General features: G+C 41.7%; 1 long non-coding RNA gene across 1 annotated transcript; it reads right to left on the reverse strand.

Moving 5' to 3' along the window:
- Positions 1-8459: 8459 nt before the first annotated feature.
- LOC141365266 (uncharacterized) lies at positions 8460-10272 on the reverse strand. Its single transcript, XR_012370478.1, has 4 exons — positions 9905-10272; positions 9784-9828; positions 9615-9708; positions 8460-9514 (listed from the first exon to the last, which is right to left on the reverse strand). It is a non-coding gene; the product is annotated as an uncharacterized lncRNA (long non-coding RNA).
- Positions 10273-20681: the final 10409 nt, after the last annotated feature.

Raw genomic sequence — 20681 nt, forward strand, 5'->3', positions numbered from 1 at the left:
GTAAGAGCAGTCAAAGACAAAGAAGTTGTTTTGTATGGGGATAGGAGAAACCCGCCCAAATCAGCGTAGGTTAAACAAGCGCGAGAGGAAATAGCCACAATTGTCTCATCAGCTGGCATCCCCAGGACGTTGCGCCAAGTGCTACAATGATTTCAGGAGACAGGGGAATCCCAAGCTTGCCAGCATAAATCAGGCACGCCGTGTAACGGGAGGTGGATCTGCCTCTACACATGACCTGACACCAGCAGAGGACATCGCAGCGTCCACCCTCACAGCTGAAAGCCAAGCAAGGTCCAACCCCAAAGTACACTTACAAATCAAGTTCATATACATTAAGGTTTCTTATGAAACATTTTAATTATTATTTACATAAAATAAACGTAATATAGCCACACAACAAACTTATGAAAATATTTTAATTGTTATTTGCATGAGAATTTTTTAACGCAGCCACACAATAAATAAAAACTATCACCACAATGCTCACCACTATGATTTCCCTTATCTCATGTATTAATATTTTTTATTGTAACAATTTATGATTTGCAAAAATAACTGTTGCATCTGTGTAGATTAGATAAGAAAAGTGTGTGCGCGTTGTGCACGCTATACATTATGGTCAAGCATGCGCCCTTAAAATAGCATAATGAACCACGCGCAACGCGCCACTGACTTTAGACTAGTTTTTTTTTGTCAGTAGCGCAATTGTTTTTTGAAACTGCAAAATAGCATCAGGGATAGTTTGTGGCGGAACACGCCTCCTTTTTTGCGCTGAACCGCCCAGGGAGCGCAAGTTCATTCCCTAGTTTGCCGACGTGCGTCTGTGGAGGGAAAAACCCGCTGTGCGCTGGTGCAAAATACGAATGATGCGTCACTGACAAAGTCAATTGCGCTGGGTGCAAGATAGGGCCCCTAGTGTAAGTTAAACCATACAAACAGCACGTTCACATCTGCACATTTCCATATCGTTTCCCCACAACTAAACAAACTGAAAAGCATAATGTAACGACGTCTTGCATTTATACACAAATCCAGACACCTCACTAATGTGTAGAAAATACATTCAAATAAAAACGGGATTGTATTTTATGTAAATCCTTCCTAAAGAATGAATGAATAAAAATAAAAGAATAAAGTTTGATTTTAAAGAAACATGTATTATATATTATAATAAATGTAGAGTTGATTTGCACAAACAGATAAGTTCCATATGAAATTCTAAAATGATTTTAAAATGAAAATGAATGTCATTTTTATTAAGCTCCTGTTTATGTTCAGTAATTGCACTTTAATGACAATGAAAATAACCTATTCAAATAAAAACATGATAACAAACAGACACACACATTCTTTTTTGTTTACTGTTTGCATGTTTAAAGGCAGATGCTGACAAGTTTGTGTTGAGATTTTTTCTCAAATGACACGTTATGTGATGTTAATGTACCCATTGAGATAGGCTGCTTTAGTTGTATTCAATTCAATTCAATTTTATTTATATAGCGCTTTTCACAAGTGTTAATTGTTGCACAGCAGCTTTACATGAGAAGATGTAGAGGAGAACACAGAAAATCAATAGATAATATAAGAAGTAGAGATAGCGGTTAAACCGTACAAGCGAGCATATTAATAATGTAATGTATACAGTAAAGTGCTAAGTTAAGCCAAAGTTGGCTGACTCTCCCTGGGACGAAAAAACCCCCTAGGAAAAAACCCAATGGGAAAAACTCCTAGAAGGACAAAAACCCTTGGGAGGAATTAATATATATTTATATATATATATAGATACGGTAGGGATAGGAGGCGGGTAAGCGAATTAAACTGGTTTAGCCGGTGGTCGTTGGTCGGGCATCGGCTGGTCATCACGTTAAAGGACAGCCAATGGATCAGTGGTGCGATGATCTTCACAGCAACAGGAACTGGGTCTGTTTGTCTCATTGTCCTCGTGGTCGAGGACGAGACAGGGAGAGAAAAACAGAATTCTATTAGCGTAGGGGCCGTTCGCATGTAATGCAAGTGTCAAACATTATAGTGGTTCAAGTCAGCTCGGTTCCAGGCAGGCTAACTATTGCGGCAATAGTATATTACCCATATGAGGTATGTGAGTGCTTTGTTCTAGACCAGTGTTTCTCAAACTTTATTAGCCCAAGGACCACTTTATCTTCCAATTTTTTCTGAGGACCACCTAACAGAATCCCACTCTAACACACCCCCAAAACACAACAAAAAAGGAAGGATAAGCTAAATTTAAGTTTAATACGCAACTGTTTCAAGTCAAAAACTAATTTTTTAAACTCAAATGCAATGCTATGTTCAGAAATTATTATATGAATTTTATTTCATTTAAACAAGTAAATGTGAAATGTGTTACAGCTTAATATGAACAACAAACTGCACATGTTAAAAAAACTGCAATTAAACATACTATAACAGGTCCCACTTAATGTCATTCCAAAGAGCCCTTAGTTTAAAACTGAGGTGGTGGGTATATGAAGGCTATGGTTGTAACTATCATAACAATAAAATGCTGAAAAAATGTTCCCCTTAATGTCCAAAATCACTGAAATTACAGGGATTGTACTACAAACTAGTACATTACAAAATTAATTGATCTGTGGATTTTAGCTGCTTTCAGTTGACGCTTGATCCTTCTTTTGACTCCTCTTTGGTTTAGCCACCGATCCATTTTTACGTGTTTAAAACAGAATGGCAAGAACTGATATCACAGTTTTGCAAGTGCATTAAAAATCTACTTAAAGGCGGAGTCCACGATGTTTGAAAAACGCGTTGGAAAAGGAGACGGGCCGACTACCAAAACACACTTATAGCCAATAAAATCAAATCAAATGCCGGATTGCGTATGTGTGGGGCGGGTCTATCAACAGAAGGTCCAAATTCTATTGGGGTAGGGGCGTGTTTGTTTAGGTGATTTCAAATATCAACATTGGCTTTCAAACATCATGGACTCCGCCTTTAAATAAGTGACGATTTTATAAACTTTTGACTAGTTTAGGTAATCATTTGGCGGACCACTGGGGGGGTTTGGCGGACCACTAGTGGTCCGCGGACCACACTTTGAGAAGTACTGTTCTAGACAAACTAACTACTGCGGGAAAAGTACATTTACTGGACATTTTATGTGAATGCTTTGTTAAAGAAGAATGTCTTAAGTTTAGATTTAAATTGATCGACTGTGTCTGATACTCGAACATTATTTGGTAAATCATTCCAGAGCTTAGGGGCTAAGAAGGAAAAGGATCTACCACCTTTAGACACTTTTGATATTCTAAGTGTAGCGTGAGGGGTGAGGGGCTCAAAAGACCCCAATATGTACTTATTACTCGACTACGCCACCCTGGGATCTACCCATGGGAAATACTAATTTAAATTAAACAGGTTCAGTGTGTACCAAATAAAAAGAAACAGAGACAGATTTCTTATTTTAGTGTTGAATTTTATTAACCTCCTCAACACATCCAGGATCAGTTAAGATATAAACCTTTATATGTGTACCTTATTTTATTTAAAACTGCAACATGAATCATTAAAAGGATACCAACTGTTACAATTACCAATTAACACCAAACATTCCAGTGGATACAAAGGAAGACTGACGGGCCACGGGTGCAGGCCCACTTTAACCCCAAAGGTTCACCCAAAATAGTGCCTGTAAAGAAAAACACATCAACACACACATGCGCACACACACACACACACACACAAAGTGCCACACACCGTAAATTCACAAAATTCACACAGCATGCAGTGTAAATCGTAGCACAGATTCCACCATCAAAGGACCAACACCCACAATCCAACCACAGTGCTCCCAGATGATCCACTGGAAAGGAACAGATACACAAAATCAGTTGGTTATCATACAGTAAAATATCTGCAAACAATCCCCATATAGTCTTTTTAACAATCAGCTAAACACAGCATCCATACAACGTGATGGGTGCCTTAAATAAAGAAAACCAAACAAACATTAAATCAAAAAACCCAAAAATAAAGGGTAAAGAAGGACCGCAGTGACCAAATGCAGTTCCTAAAAAAACAAAATAAAACATTAGAACTGCATAATCACATTATATAACTAAAAAAAACCACACGTTTAGCATTATTTATTACCTAAAGGGGCAATGCACTTAAAGGGGCAATGCACTTAAAGGGGCAATTATGCTTTTAGAAAAAGGTACATTTTAAAATAAAAGGACCTCACTACAATCTACCCCCCTTTTTGTTATCGGCGCCCCGACGATAAAACTAAAACTAAAGCCATGGCCTAAAAACAGCCAATGTCATATTACTAGACCCAGGGACTTGAGAGGCTGCAGCCCTATCAACTCTACTTATAGCTACTGGCAAATGATGGGGATTGGAATGTCTTCCTGCAGTCTCTCTGGTACTCCGTCTGTGCTGAAATCCACTAGTACTAGGAACAGAATCCCAACTTTCGTCCGTATGACTTACATCTTCATCAACGACTGGGACACCCACTTCTTGACTCAAGGTACGTTCAACAAGATCCAGAGTTGGGGCCTCTTCTACAGACTGAGGAGCAATCCACCAATCTCCCTCCAGCTCTTCATCACCTACTGATGAGACAGTATCTATTGATGGAACCGGGGATGCAGGTGGCAAGTTAACAGGTGCAGCTCGAAGATGGATACAATGCACATGTTTGACATTACCACTTCCATGAAGAGGCAAGATGGAATAAACAGCCCCACCGTCCTTGGGGGCTTTAATTATTCTATAAACTGTAGGCCCCCAAACATCTTGGATTTTTGCTCTTCCTCGAATATCATTAGCTCGAAGATAGACCAGCTCACCTTCCCTGAAACCCACAGAAGTCACCTGCTGGTCATGACGTTCCTTCCGAAGGACTGCAGCAGCTTTCAGCCGTTCCTTAGCTGTATCAAAAGCTATTTGCAGACGTTGGCGATGTTCTTGCACCCACTCACTCACAGATCCTATTACTGGCTCCTTAACTCTACCCAAAAGAAAGTCAACAGGTAAATGAGGTTCTTGACCAAACATTAAAAAATAAGGGGACTCCCCTGTAGATTGATGAATAGTGGTGTTATACGAAAAAATCATCTGGGGGAGATAAAGGGGCCAATCATGCTTCTGATCTGGCTGAAGAGTTCTCAGAAGGCCATGCAACGTCCTATTAAATCGTTCGCACTGTCCATTTCCTTGGGGATGATAAGGAGAAGTGCGGGTCTTCTGGATTCCATAGAGTTCACACAACTGCTGAATTAGAGCACTTTCAAAATTTCGACCTTGGTCGGAGTGGATACGAGCAGGCACCCCAAACTTATAGAACCACTCTTGAACAAGTACTCTTGCCACTGTAGGGGCCCGTTGATCTCTAGTAGAAACTGCCTGGGTAAACTTAGAGAAGACATCAGTCATAATTAAAACATGCTCTCTTCCATCCCTTGAGCGATCGAGAAGGGTGAAATCTATGGCTAAGATCTGATTTGGTCTAGAGGCCAACAGATGCCCCATTGGAGTACGAGTTATGGATGGAAGGGGTTTTGCCATAGCACATCGCTGACAGCGCTGGCACCACTGTTTTATATGTTCATACATCCCTGGCCAATAGCACCTCTGCCGCACCAACTCCGTTGTCCTCTCGATGCCCTGGTGCCCGTGACCCTGATGCAACTGCTGCAATACTTCTTCCCTCAAGGCTTCAGGTAGGATCAACTGGTATTGTTCTTCACCACCATCGGGCCGGTGGAATCTACGATACAGGACCCCCTCTTGATCAAACAAACGATCCCACTGCCGTACCAGTTCTTGAACAGACCTAGAAAGTCTTTTCCGTTCCAACCGATCAGGGCTTCTTTTCTGATGCCAAAAATTAAGAAAAGGGCCTATAACTGGATCCTGTTGCTGAAGAGTGATCAAGTGATTAATGTCATGACTTGGGAGCACAGAAATTGCCAGTTGGGTTACCAAAGTAGGTATTAAGTCAGGATGTAACTGCAAACTTTCTGGAAGAGGAGTCCCTGGAAGAAGAGGTTCTAACCCTGATGAGATGTCAACAGAATGAGGTTGCCTTGAAAGAGAGTCTGCATTAACATTTGTTTTTCCTGAGCGGTAACGAATTGTAAAATCAAAGTCAGATAACTGGGCTGCCCACCTCTGTTCAGTCGCTCCCAATTTTGATGTATTCAAATAACTGAGTGGATTGTTGTCAGTCCACACAACACACTTATGTCCCAAAAGATACTCGCGAAACTTTTCTGTCATTGCCCACTTCCAGGCCAAAAACTCAAGCTTCATAGAGCTGTAATTGGACATATTTCTTTCAGAGGGGGATAAAGCTCTGCTGGCATAGGCAACTGGCCTTACTCGTCCATCCTGATCTTGAGACAGCACAGCTCCCAAGCCACTATGACTGGCATCAATCTCCAAAATAAAAGGCAGGGAAAAGTTCGCATAAGCCAACACTGGGGCAGTGGTCATGGAGACTTTTAAGTAATTAAACTCTCTTCACACTCCTTAGTCCATGCAGTTCCTATTGGGTGCCTTGCACTCGCCCTATGGTGTTTGCCAGTAAGTGTAGCAACCAGATGATGCAATGGTGCAGCTAATTTGGAGAAACCCTCCACAAAACGTCTATAATAACTGGCGAATCCAAGGAATGATCTCAACTCGGACACTGTGGTGGGATGACCCCAAGTTGACACAGCCGCTACCTTTTCAGGGTCGGTGGAAACACCCTCTTCAGTGATCACATGGCCAAGATACTTCACTTCTGTTTGAAAGAAGCAGCATTTTTCCAGCTTAACTTTTAGTCCCTCCTTCTGTAGTCTAGACAGCACAGACTCCAACCGGACAAGGTGCTGATCTACGTAGACGAAAACACAATAACGTCATCCAGGTACAACAGTAAAGACTGAAAATGCTGTGCACCGAAAAGCCGTTCCATAAGTCTCTGGAATGTGCTAGGTGCATTGCAGAGGCCAAAGGGCATACGATTGAATTCAAAAAGTCCAAATGGCGTGCAGAATGCAGTCTTCCCCTTATCCTTCTCAGCCACGGGCACCTGGTTGTATCCACTGGCCAAATCTAAGGTAGAGAACCATTTAGCTCCAGAAAGTGCATCCAGGGATTCTTCAATGCGTGGTAATGGAAAGGCATCTCGACGAGTCTTACTGGTTAGCTGTCTATAGTCCACACACATCCGCAGGCTTCCGTCTTTCTTTTTAACAAGAACTATAGGGGATGCATAAGGACTGCAGCTCTCCCGAATCACCTGGGCCTCTAAAAGCTGGTTTATATGGGCCTTAACAGTATCATAATCAGATGGAGGTATACGTCTGTACCTCTGCCGAACAGGCACATCATCGACTAAGGGAATTTCATGCATTATAAGATTTGTACATCCCAGGTCACCCTCATGTGCTGAAAATACAGAAGCATATTTACTCAACAAGTCTCTCACCTTCAGCTGATCTAACGCAGACAACGCCTGCAGATCTACAGATTTTACAAACTCATACATAGGGGCCACCTGACCTACGTGGGAATTTACCCTAGCTACCTCTAGATCATTGGATTCAGTGTATACTTCTGAAATCCCTGCCGGTAAACTGACAATTTGAGCTTGATGTAACATCCCCAATGGGCATCGGGGACGAAGCTTTACAGCAGTTCTATTAACATTCACTACGGGGACATAGGCTGTACCCCTACAAACCTTGACTACAGCTGGATAAAGTACTAGACCAGACGGAAGAGAAGTACATCCAGAAGACGGCTCAAAAAGTGCAGTATTAGCTAATGAAAACACCTGCTGGGAGCATGTAACTGCAATAAACCTCACAGACTCAGCAGGGACAGACATAGCATATCTACCCCTAACCCTAGCCAAACACCCAGTACGCTCAGGCTGAGTTTGATGGCATAACTGAAGGGCTTGTTGCAAAACATCAGGAGCCTGCGTGACCTGTGGGAGGGCAAATAAATCTGGACCGTAGTGCCCAAATAACTCAGTGTAACATTCCCTTATAATATTCATGCCCAACACACCAGGCACGGAAGTTGTGGATGTAGAGGTTTGAGAGCCTCGCACCACCAGGATGCCACGCTTAGGAATAATCCTATCCAGTACTTGAACATCAAGCTCCACATACCCAATGTAAGGAATGTCAAGACCGTTAGCGGCCTTAAGCTGTAACCACTGACATGCATGAGGAACTTGTGAAAAATGCTGAAAAAAATAGGTATCAGAAATGGTAGAAACCATCGACCCAGTGTCTAAAAGACATTTTACTTGCACTCCCCCCATTGTCACAGTAATTGATGGACACATACCAACTAATTGAGAAACAGTCTCATTACTTACAGGACTGGGCAATCTTGAGCCAGTAATATCCCCTTCTGCTCTGTGGCTCTGCAAAACAGAGGGTGCTAGTTTTCCGTCGGTTGATTGGGAGCCACATTCTGTGGCGGGCAAGGCTGCACACGAGGCTGATGGTGCCGAGCCTGCAAAACACGCTCATTATCACAAATGGCCCGGCTGCTGACAACGTCTACATATTATTGGGGCATTACGTGACAATGAAGTGTGTGTACGAGATTGCTGCAAAGACATAAAGCGTTCAGAAAGTTCATTAAGCTGTTGCTGTTGTTTCAACATCATCTCTTTCAATTCTGCTAATTCAGATATCTGGATAGAGGGCTGCTGCTGTCCACTATTATCCTTAAAAGTCTGTATTGTGAGGGGTGAGGGGCTCAAAAGACCCCAATATGTACTTATTACTCGACTACGCCACCCTGGGATCTACCCATGGGAAATACTAATTTAAATTAAACAGGTTCAGTGTGTACCAAATAAAAAGAAACAGAGACAGATTTCTTATTTTAGTGTTGAATTTTATTAACCTCCTCAACACATCCAGGATCAGTTAAGATATAAACCTTTATTATGTGTACCTTATTTTATTTAAAACTGCAACATGAATCATTAAAAGGATACCAACTGTTACAATTACCAATTAACACCAAACATTCCAGTGGATACAAAGGAAGACTGATGGGCCACGGGTGCAGGCCCACTTTAACCCCAAAGGTTCACCCAAAATAGTGCCTGTAAAGAAAAACACATCAACACACACATGCGCACACACACACACACACACACATACACACACACACACACACACACACAAAGTGCCACACACCGTAAATTCACAAAATTCACACAGCATGCAGTGTAAATCGTAGCACAGATTCCACCATCAAAGGACCAACACCCACAATCCAACCAGTGCTCCCAGATGATCCACTGGAAAGGAACAGATACACAAAATCAGTTGGTTATCATACAGTAAAATATCTGCAAACAATCCCCATATAGTCCTTTTAACAATCAGCTAAACACAGCATCCATACAACGTGATGGAGGCCTTAAATAAAGAAAACCAAACAAACATTAAATCACAAAACCCAAAAATAAAGGGTAAAGAAGGACAGCAGTGACCAAATGCAGTTCCTAAAAAAATAAAACAAAATAAAACATTAGAACTGCATAATCACATAATATTACTAAAAACACACGTTTAGCATTATTTATTAAATAAAACCCTACGAACCCCTCCGTTTAACCAGGCCTGCACAATACCATACTCAAATGGCAAACAAACAGCACATCCACAGTCCAGCTGCCAAAGAGCAAATCTGATCACCCTAAAACCAAACTATTACAGATTAAAAAGCAGGATAGCAACCAAACACCACACGGGGTAAATTATCCTCCCTTACCTCTTATTAAATGCACAACACTTGCACATGAAGGATAAACACAGCCTATGGAAGAGAAAAGCCCCATAAAACAATACTTCTTTCTAACGGAACACAAAAGAAAACAACATCGATTGCTCACCTTATTAGAAAAGAACTCTGAGGATGAAACAAACAGGCAATCAAGCAGCAACCATTCCTCACAGCGGCTCAGACACTTTATAAGAGTACGGAATCTGAAGCGTTTGTTCATTTGCTCACGCTAATCGGGACACTTCCTCTTAAAGGGGCAATGCACCTAAAGGGGCAATGCACCTAAAGGGGCAATGCACTTAAAGGGGCAATGCACTTAAAGGGGCAATCCATTTAAAGGGGCAATGCACTCACTGGGGCCTACCTTTTAAAGGGGCTACGGTTTTTATGTTTTAGAAAAAGGTATATTTTAAAATAAAAGGCCCCATAAAAGGACCACACTACATAAGGATAATTAAGTGACCAGAATTTTGTGAGCGCAGTTTACATGATGGATTGTATTCTGATAGTACAGTGGTTCTCAATCCTGGTCCTGGAGCCCCACTGCTCTGCACGTTTTGTATGTCTCTCTTATCTGACAGACAATGAGATCTTTGCTAATGAGCTGATGATTTGAATCAGCTGTGTTAAACAAGGGAGACATACAAAATGTGCAGAGCAGTGGGGCTCCAGGACCAGGATTGAGAACCACTGTGATAGTAGTTCTTTAATATACGAGGGCGCTAGGCCATTTAAGGCTTTGTAGGTGATTAGTAATATTTTAAATTGTATGCGATATTTAACTGGTAGCCAGTGTAAAGATGCCAGAATTGGACTGATGTGGTCATACTTTTTAGATCGAGTAAGCACTCTTGCGGCGGCGTTTTGAACCAGCTGTTGCTTGTTTACCTGATTTGCATGGCATCCCCCGAGTAATGAGTTACAATAGTCTATTCTAGAGGTCATAAAAGCATGGATAAGCTTTTCTGCGTCTGATGCAGACAACATATGGCGTATTTTTGAGATATTTCTAAGATGGAAGAATGCTGTGCGGCAGACGTTGGCGATATGACTATCGAAAGATAGATCGGTGTTGAACATTACGCCTAAATTCTTAACCGTGGAAGATGGCACCACCGTGCAGCCATCTATGGGCAACTTGTAATCTGACATATTATCTTTGTAGCGATTCGGTTCAATAATAAGTATCTCTGTCTTATTGGAGTTTAGCATAAGAAAGTTATGTGCCATCCAGTCCCTAATATCACTAATGCAGTCTGTTAGCTTAGAAAACTGGTGGGTTTCGCTAGGATGCGACGAGATGTAAAGCTGGTGTTGAACACTCTCTTTCCATGCTGAACGCCATACCTCTAACTTTGTGCTTCGGTAGTTTCTTTCCATTTTTCTAGCTACTTTTTTAGGGGCTGCAGTATGATGGTCATACCATGGAGCTGGCGGTTTTTCTTTGATTCTCTTTTTTCAAATGGGAGCAACGGCATCCAACGTGCTAGAGCGGACGTTGTTCAGGTTTTCTATTATAATATCTAGATCTTCACGGTTATCTGCTACATGTTTCATTTGAGACAGGTCTGGAAGAGTGCTAATAAAGCTATTTAGTAGTGGAAATTATTGTTCTGGCTAATCTGTAGCATGTTGTAGACTGAGCGGTCCTATCTAGAAGTATTGTGTATGACAGAAGGCAATGGTCTGAAACGGCATCGCTCTGGGGTGATATTTTGATGTCATTAATATTGAGTCCGAGTGACAGAATTAAGTCTAGTGTGTGATTACGAGTATGCGTGGGCCCTGACACGTTTTGTTTAATGGCGAGAGAATTTAGAACATCCATAAACGCACGTCCTAATGCATCTTTTGGATTATCCACATGGATATTAACTCATTCACCGCCATTGACGAGTTATCTCGTCATTTATGAGTTCATATTTAACTAATAAGTATGCCTTTCTGGACGAATTTCAAAGTAAAAGTGTAATACCGCTTTTATCCACCAGATGGCGCCAAAACGAATTTATCAAAAACGGAAGTTTTAAAAATATAACGTTTTATTTTAACTCTCTTTATGTTTGATAGTCATTCTGAGTCTGATCTCTAACATACATTTCTTTACAAAAGCGCAATTTTTTAAGCTTTTTGCTCAAAATGTTTTTGAAGAGAAATATTCATATTTCAGTGGTTAAATTAAGTAGAAAAAGTAAATATATAATGAAACGTTTTTTCCCCATTTTGTTTGTTTGTTTGTTTGTTTATTGCTTGTTTGAAAGCAGAGGGTGTGTTCTTTAATTTAATATAATTTGTATGTTTATATATTTATAGAAAATAATTTTTCCTGCAAGGAATTTTGTGAAAATTTTGTTAAAATCACAAAAATGCAGGTGGGCAACTTTTCTCAAAAAGGCTGGCGGTGAATGAGTTAAAATCACCAACGATAAGAGTAGGGCTGAAACGATTCATCGAGTTACTCGATTTACTCGATTCAAAAAATTTCTCGAGGCAAAAATTCTGCCTCGAAGCCTCGTTAAATTCCTATGACGCGCACTACACGCGCCAAGATCTGATTCACATGGACCGTTGTTCAATGTTCAGGAAGCACATCATAGCGTGTGGTTCATTTTGAATTTAGTTGGCGCGATGGCGGAGCGAATATGTCCATAAACGGCAGAGAGAGACTGTCTAAAGTTTGGGATCATTACATTCAGCATCTGAACTGAAAACATCCACTGTTGTTTCACCAAGCGTCGATGAAACAAGGTAACGTAGCTTCCGCTGATTTTAATCCCATACTGTATTTGTAGCGATGTCGTTATGCGGTTTGACTAGATATGATGTTTAGCTTTGATGTTTTTAAGGAGTAAACGTATTCACGTTCAATTGCAGGACAGTATAGATTAAAAAAGAACCCCTTGACACACACGCATGCACTACAGGTGTGTGTACCAAAAAACGGCACCACAGTGCAATCATATATGGGCAACTTGTAATCTGGCATATTTTGTTCAATAATAATAATCTCTGTTTTATTGGAGTTTAGCATAAGGAAGTTATTCTCTCTCACGCGAGTCAGACCGATCGCGCAATGCATCACATATGCTTAAACTTATGTAGCCACGCAACAATAATTTCAGCATGCATTCACTCACTGTATACAGCGGGAGGTGATGTTGTGATTTTTCGAACAAATTCTTAACCTAAAATGCACCGCAATGCAAGTGATGCAAACCAAATGCAGCGTTCTATTGAAAATGAATGTATGTATTTCTGCCGTACCAAAATGTAATGAAGCAACTGAACGTCTGACTGGGGTGTCACTCTTCCTCACGCACAGAACGCGTGCACACGCACAAACACAAGTGCACGTGCGCGCATACACACATGTTGTTACCATAGCAAATAGGCTCACCCCAGAAATGATATATTATATGTTAAAAGCCTAATGGTAAATGCTGCAGGTGTAGAAATGTACATAAACCAGATATTTACTTTGATGTCAGGGCTAGATTACAGCATGAAACCTGTTGTGCATATTAATAAATTAAAGTGTTTAATTGTTGGCACTGGCACTTATAAACACTAAATGGGTAAAAAATTGAAATTAATAGGCTTATTTTTTGGAGCCAAATACCTCTGTTTTTTTTTAGAAATAAAAGCCAAATGCTTGAAAATTTTACAGCCAAGTCATTTTCGTTATGCATTATTTGTTTTGGTTGTTTAAAAACACACAAAAAAATTATCCGATTACTCGATTAATCGATCGATTCAGTGCTAGATTAATCGATTACAAAAAGAATCGATAGCTGCAGCCCTAGATAAGAGCTTTATCTACAGTGACTGTAAGCTCAGATAGGAAGTCTGCTATTTCTTTAAGAAAATCTGTGTGGTGGCCCGGAGGCCTATATATGGTAGCTAAAGCCGTTTGTTGTTGCGATCAGTTATTTCCATATTTAACAGTATTATTTCAAACGAATTAAATTTTAGGTTGGATTTATGGTTTACTTTGAATATGTTATTGTATATTGTAGCTACACCACCCCCTCTCCCTTTTAGACGAGGAACATGTTTATAAAATAAGCAGAACAATTAGACTTTTAAGGAGAGGTTTGTGAAAACCCTCCAAGTAGTCTGAAATTCAGTGCTTTTGCGCTACTTCTCTATCAGATCGGAAGTAACAAGTAACTAACTACTTGAGTAGTTTTTTCATCTAATACTTTTTACTCTTACTCAAGTAAATAATTAGATTTGATACTTTTACTTGAGTACATTTTTGTATAAGTACTTGTACTTTTACTTGAGTACAGATTTTGGGTACTCTACCCACCTCTGTTAGTAACTAATTATTTTTGATATACAGTAACTGGTAGAGTAATTCAATTACTTTTAAAAGAAGTAACTAGAAACAGTAACTAATTACTAATTTTCAGTAACTTGCCCAACACTGAACAAAACACACAAACAACTACAGAAAAGTTAGAAAAGATCGCACTCAAAATCACCACACGCTCCGCAAAAACGCTTGCACATGTGCACACACACACACACACACACACACACACACACACACACACACACACACACACACACACACACACACACACAGAGAGAGAGAGAGAGAGAGAGAGAGAGAGAGAGAGAGAGAGATGTGTGCGTGAGTTCTTCTTTAAAGTCTATCCCCTCGTTGCTGAAGCATATAGCTAACTTAATGATTCTTTAATGGATTTATTTAAATGATTTATGAATGACAGGCAACATTGACAGTTACAAGGCAATCTTTATTTGAACCAAATAATGGCATATATTTAAATGAATTATGTAGAGTGTGAAATAAAACCGGCGTCTTTAACCACGATTACTATATAAGGACACATTACATTTTTATTATATTATATTGAATTATATATTATATTATATTATATTATATTGAAATGCATTACATTAAATGAAAACAAAAATCAAACAGTTGGAAATTTCGAGGGGATGTTTTAAAAGAGAGAGACGGAGAACGTCTCGGTTACGTATGTAACCCTCGTTCCCTGAAGGAAGGGAACGGAGACGTCAGGTCGTGACCGACGAATTGGGAACCGCTTCGCGGGTGACCTATCTACTTCGAGAACTATCAAAAACGCCAATGAACTTGGCATGCAGGTATTTGCATAATGCCGGCGCCGCCCCGCCAGGTGCGTATATAAGGCGCAGGTGCATAATACCAAATCAGCTATATTATTGCTGAGAAGCCGAGCAACAGTGCCCGGCCTGAAACAGCAATGGAACAGCAAACTGTGGCGACGGGACGTGACGTCTCCGTTCCCTTCCTTCAGGGAACGAGGGTTACATACGTAACCGAGACGTTCCCTTTCAGTCGGTCACTACGACGTCACGTCGTGACCGACGAATTGGGAATCCCTACCAAAACGCCACTGCAGCTGAACCCTTCCAGTGCCTGCAAAGCCCTCCGCTCTCCACATAAAGGGGCGGAACCTAAGGCAAAATGCAGAAGGCCGGTCACTACCTGTTCCTTAACCCACGATAGTGAAGCAGCGAACTGGGGAAGCGTCTAAACTGAGCGGAGTTAGAACACTGCGGAAGCCATCCCCTAAGAAGGTTAAATGGATGACATAAAAATATATGAAACAACCGACAGGTTGCTCAAAATAAGTCTCTGAACAATACATGGTATGTTGAGAGGTGCAGAGCAGGCTCTGCTAAGGAAAAACGTGGAGGATTAGAACCCCACGGACTTTACACACAAATTAACCCCACGTAGGGGACAAATGTGGACGCCTAGCCTACACAGGTTTACAGAGAATACATCAGTGATAGGTTGACAGCGGATGCTCCGCAACACCAGCTATCAGGGCGGTGGAGGAGAGGCAAAAACAGTTTTTGTGACGTTTTTGCCCCGATGGCCTTCCATATTGGTGCAACTGTACAGCACCAAAATAGAGGCTCCAAGCCGACACACGAGCCGACCCTCGGCATTCTTAACTAGTTAGTAGAAAGAACCCGAGTGGAAACCGGTTCGACACGAACACTATAGAATCTTGTGAACGTATTAGGTGTCGCCCAGCCTGCAGCTCTACAAATATCTGTTAGCGAGGAACCGCGAGCCAGTGCCCAAGATGATGCCACACTGCGTGTAGAGTGGGCACGTAAATTAAATGGACAAGGCACATTCTGCTTTTGATATGCAAGGGCTATAGTATCCACAATCCAATGGGACATCCTCTGCTTGGTGACAGCTTTTCCTTTCTGCTGACCACCGTAACAAACAAAGAGCTGATCTGAGGTCCTAAAACTTTGCGTCCTGTCTATACACACGTAGTGCACGAACAGGGCATAACAAAGCCATGGCTGGGTCTGCCTCCTCCAAAGGCAGTGCTTGGAGATTCACCACTTGATCTCTAAAAGGAGTGGTGGGAACTTTGGGCACAAAGCCGGGCCGGGGTCTCAGAGTTACGCTGGATGCAGCCGGCCCGAACTGAAGGCACGATTCATCGACCGAAAATGCATGAATATCCCCTATCCTCTTAACAGAAGCCAAAGCAAGGAGAGTTAATGTTTTCATTGTAAGAAATTTAACACTCACACTATGCAGAGGCTCAAATGGGGCTTCCTGGAGTGATTTCAGCACCAAGGACAGGTCCCAAGGAGGAATAGAGGGAGGACGCGAAGGATTCAGTCTTCGAGCGCCTCTGAGAAATCTAATGACTAGGTCGTGCTGACCCACTGTTCTACCGTTTACGGGTGAATGGTGAGCTGATATCGCAGCGATATCGACCTTAATAGTGGATGGTGACAGCCTATTCTCCAAACGACGCTGGAGATATAAAAGCACAACACTAATCGGGCATTCTCGGGGGTTTTCACTTCGGGAAGAACACCAGTCGACAAACAGGTTCCATTTAAGCGCGTAAGCCTGTCTCGTAGACGGCGCTCGCGCAGCAGCAATAGTGTTAGATACCTCTTGCGGTAAATCACTCATATCCTCCGTGCCCCGTCCAGAGACCACACATGGAGGTTCCACAGGTCGGGGCGCGGGTGCCATAATGTGCCCTCTTGTTGAGAAAGAAGGTCCTTCCTCAGGGGAATCTTCCACGGAGGGGCTGTCGCGAGGAGAGAGAGTTCTGGAAACCAACTCCTGGTTGTCCAATACGGTGCCACCAACAGCACGCTCTCCTCGTCCTCCCGGATTTTGCATAAGGTTTGCGCAATGAGGCTCACCGGAGGGAACGCGTATTTGCGCATGTTTCGCGGCCAGCTGTGTGCCAATGCATCCACGCCGAGCGAGTCGTCGGCTAGTGAATAGAACAGGCGACAGTGGGTCGTCTCTGGGGAAGCAAACAGATCTATCTGCGCTTTGCCAAAACATCTCCAAATTTGCTGAACCGCAATGGGGTGGAGTCGCCATTCGCCGGGACGCGCAGCCCGAGAGAGCGCATCCGCCTCTACATTGAGCGCGCCCGGGATGTAAATGGCACGAAGAGACCTCAAATTCTTCTGACTCCAAGTGAGGAGGTGACGGGCGAGATGCGACAGGTGACGCGAGCGTAAACCGCCTTGACGATTGATGTACACCACGGTCGCAGTGTTGTCTGTTCGAACTAATACATCTTTGCCCCGTAACTCGTTGCTGAAACGGACGAGCGCAAGATATGCAGCCCACATTTCCCGGCAGTTTATGTGCCAATGCAGCTGGGGTGTCGTCCAGACCCCCGAAGCCGCAAGCCCATCGTACGTGGCCCCCCACCCCGTGTCTGACGCATCTGTGCATACTATCGCATGCCTGGAGACCTGTCTCAGAGGCACACTGGCTCAGAGAAACGCACGGTCTAACCACGGAGTGAAAGTGCGACGACACGCAGGTGTAATGATAACACGGTGAATGCCGCGCAGCCACGCTCTACTCGGGACTCGATCGTGAAGCCAATGCTGAAGCGGTCGCATATGAAGCAGTCCGAGCGGAGTTACAGCTGCGGCTGCTGCCATATGCCCTAAAGCTTCTGAAATTGTTTCAGCGGGACCGCGCTCTTGCTCTTGAATGTATCCAGGCAAGTCAGAATCGACTGTACACGCGCCTCTGTTAGACGAGCTGTCAAATCGATCGAGTCCAGTTCCATACCGAGAAAAGAGATTCTCTGCACGGGGCAAAGCTTGCTCTTTTCCCAATTGACCCGAAGACCCAAACGAGCGAGGTGTTTTAAAGTTAAATCTCTGTGATCGCACAGCAAGGCAAGGCAAGGCAAGTTTATTTGTATAGCACATTTCATACACAGAGGTCATTCAAAGTGCTTTACATAGAAATGAGAAAACAATATATAAAAGAAAAAAAAGAAAATGTAAAAATAATAGATACACAATAAAATCACAATAAAAACAAAGATACATGAGAATTTAGAAAGAAAATAAATGTGATTTTAATAAAAACACTTTAAAATGTTAAAAAGAATAAAACAGAAGTAAAAGTGACTTGAGTTAAAAGTGCAGTCAGTGTGAAGCAGCACAGTGCTCATTCAGTAAATGCAAAGTTAAACAGATGTGTTTTTAATCTAGATTTAAAAGTGTTTACTGTTGAAGCACATATGATCTCTTCTGGAAGCTGATTCCAGCTAGAGGTGGCATAATAACTAAATGCTGACGCCCCTTGTTTTGAGTGAACCCTTGGGATTTCTAACTGACCAGATCATAATTATATGAGTAATCTTTTAGGTTTATATACAGTTAGCATATCTGTCATGTATTTGGGTCCTAAGCCATGAAGTGATTTATAAACGAGTAACAATACTTTAAAATCTATTCTAAATGTAACAGGAAGCCAGTGTAAGGACCTGAGGACTGGAGTAATGTGCTCAGATTTTTTGGTTCTGGTCAGAATTCTGGCAGCAGCGTTCTGTATGAGCTGCAGCTGTCTAATGGTCTTTTTGGGGATCCCAGTAAGAAGTCCATTGCAGTAATCCACCCTGCTTGTGATGAAAGCATGAACAAGTTTCTCTAAGTCCTGTCTTGAGACAAAACAGCTAATTCTGGCAATATTTCTGAGATGGTAGTAAGCTGATTTGCTTATTGCTTTCACATGACTACTGAAATTAAGGTCAGACTCTAAAATTACACCAAGATTTCTGACTTTATTTTGTGTCTTTAGACCCCTAGAGTCAAGGTATGTGTTAACTTTGAGAGTTTCATCTTTATTTCCAAATACAATGACTTCAGTTTTGTCTTTGTTTAACTGGAGGAAGTTTTGACGCATCCAACAGTTAATTTCATCAATGCATTTACATAGAGAGTCAATGGGGCTGTAGTCATTAGGTGACAGGGCTAAGTATATCTGGGTGTCATCTGCATAGCTGTGATAAGCAATTTGGTTCTTTTTCATTATTTGACCAAGTGGGAGCATATACAAATTAAACAGAAGCGGTGCAAGAATTGAACTCTGTGGGACTCCACATGTCATGGATGTCCACTCAGATTTATGGTTACCTATGTTCACATAGTAACCTCTTCCTTGTAGGTATGATTTAAACCATTTGAGGACCATCCCAGAGAGCCCTACCCAGTTTTCCAGTCTATGTAAGAGTATGGTGTGATCTACTGTGTCAAAGGCAGCACTAAGATCTAGTAGCACCAGCACTGATATTTTACCTGAATCAGAGTTTAAGCGAATATCATTTATTATCTTTATGAGCACTGTCTCTGTGCTGTGATGCTGACGGAAACCAGATTGAAGATTGTCCAGATAGCCATTTGAGTTTAAGAATTTGCTCAGCTGATTAAAAACCACCTTTTCAATGATCTTGCCTATAAACGGAAGATTTGAGATTGGTCTGTAGTTGCTAAGTATGGTTTTGTCTAGGTTACTCTTTTTTAGGAGAGGCTTAATAACTGCTGTTTTTAATGACTCTGGAAAGGTGCCTGTGATCAGAGAGGTATTTACTATTTTTAAGAGGTCAGTTTCTAAGCAGTTAAGTACCTTTTTGAGAAAAGATGTGGGGAGTGTGTCAAGGCTGCTAGTTGATGCTTTAAGATGTTGTACTGTTTCTTCCAAGGTTTTTATATCAATTATGTCAAATTCTGGGAGAATGGCTAATTTCTGAGGTTGTTGCAATGATATCTGACTGATCACAGTACAATATGAGGCCGTATTGATCGCCATTCTGATATTACTGATCTTCTTAGAGAAAAAGGTTGCAAACTCATTGCATTTGTTGTCAGAGAGCATTTCACTAGGAACTTGATTTGGGGGGTTTGTTAGTCTCTCTACAGTAGCAAAAAGAGTGCGAGTGTTGGTTATGTTTTTGTTTATAATGTTTGAAAAGAAGGTCTGTCTAGCTGTGCCTAGTTCTACATTGAAAGCACGAAGACTGTCTTTATAGATGCTATAATGTACTTCAAGTTTTGTTTTCCGCCACATACGTTCAGCTTTTCTGCATGTTCTTTTCATGTGCTGTACTGCTGTTGTGTTTCTCCAGGGTGCTTTACGTCTGCCAGTGATCACCTTGACCTACTGGAGCTATACCATCAATGGCATCTTTAACTTTTATGTTAAAGTTTTCAAGGAGAACATCAACAGAGTCTGACGATATGTTTGGCAACATTGATATAGCATTCATAAATACCTCACTGGTGTTCTCATTTATGAACCTTTTTTTAACATAGACAGATCTAGCATCAGTGGCAGGACAGATCAATAAATCAAAGTAAACACAGAAATGGTCAGATAGCGCTTCATCCTTGATTACAGTGGATGAAATGTTTAGACCCTTGCTAATGAGCAGATCAAGAGTGTGTCCCCGATTGTGTGTAGGACCTTGCACGTGCTGGGTCAGATCAAAGGTGTTTAAAACATTTAACAGTTCAATTGCAGCATTGTTTTCTGCATTGTCTATATGAATATTAAAATC

The sequence above is a fragment of the Misgurnus anguillicaudatus genome, chromosome 7 (assembly GCF_027580225.2).
Source record: "Misgurnus anguillicaudatus chromosome 7, ASM2758022v2, whole genome shotgun sequence".
Lineage (NCBI taxonomy): Eukaryota > Metazoa > Chordata > Actinopteri > Cypriniformes > Cobitidae > Misgurnus > Misgurnus anguillicaudatus.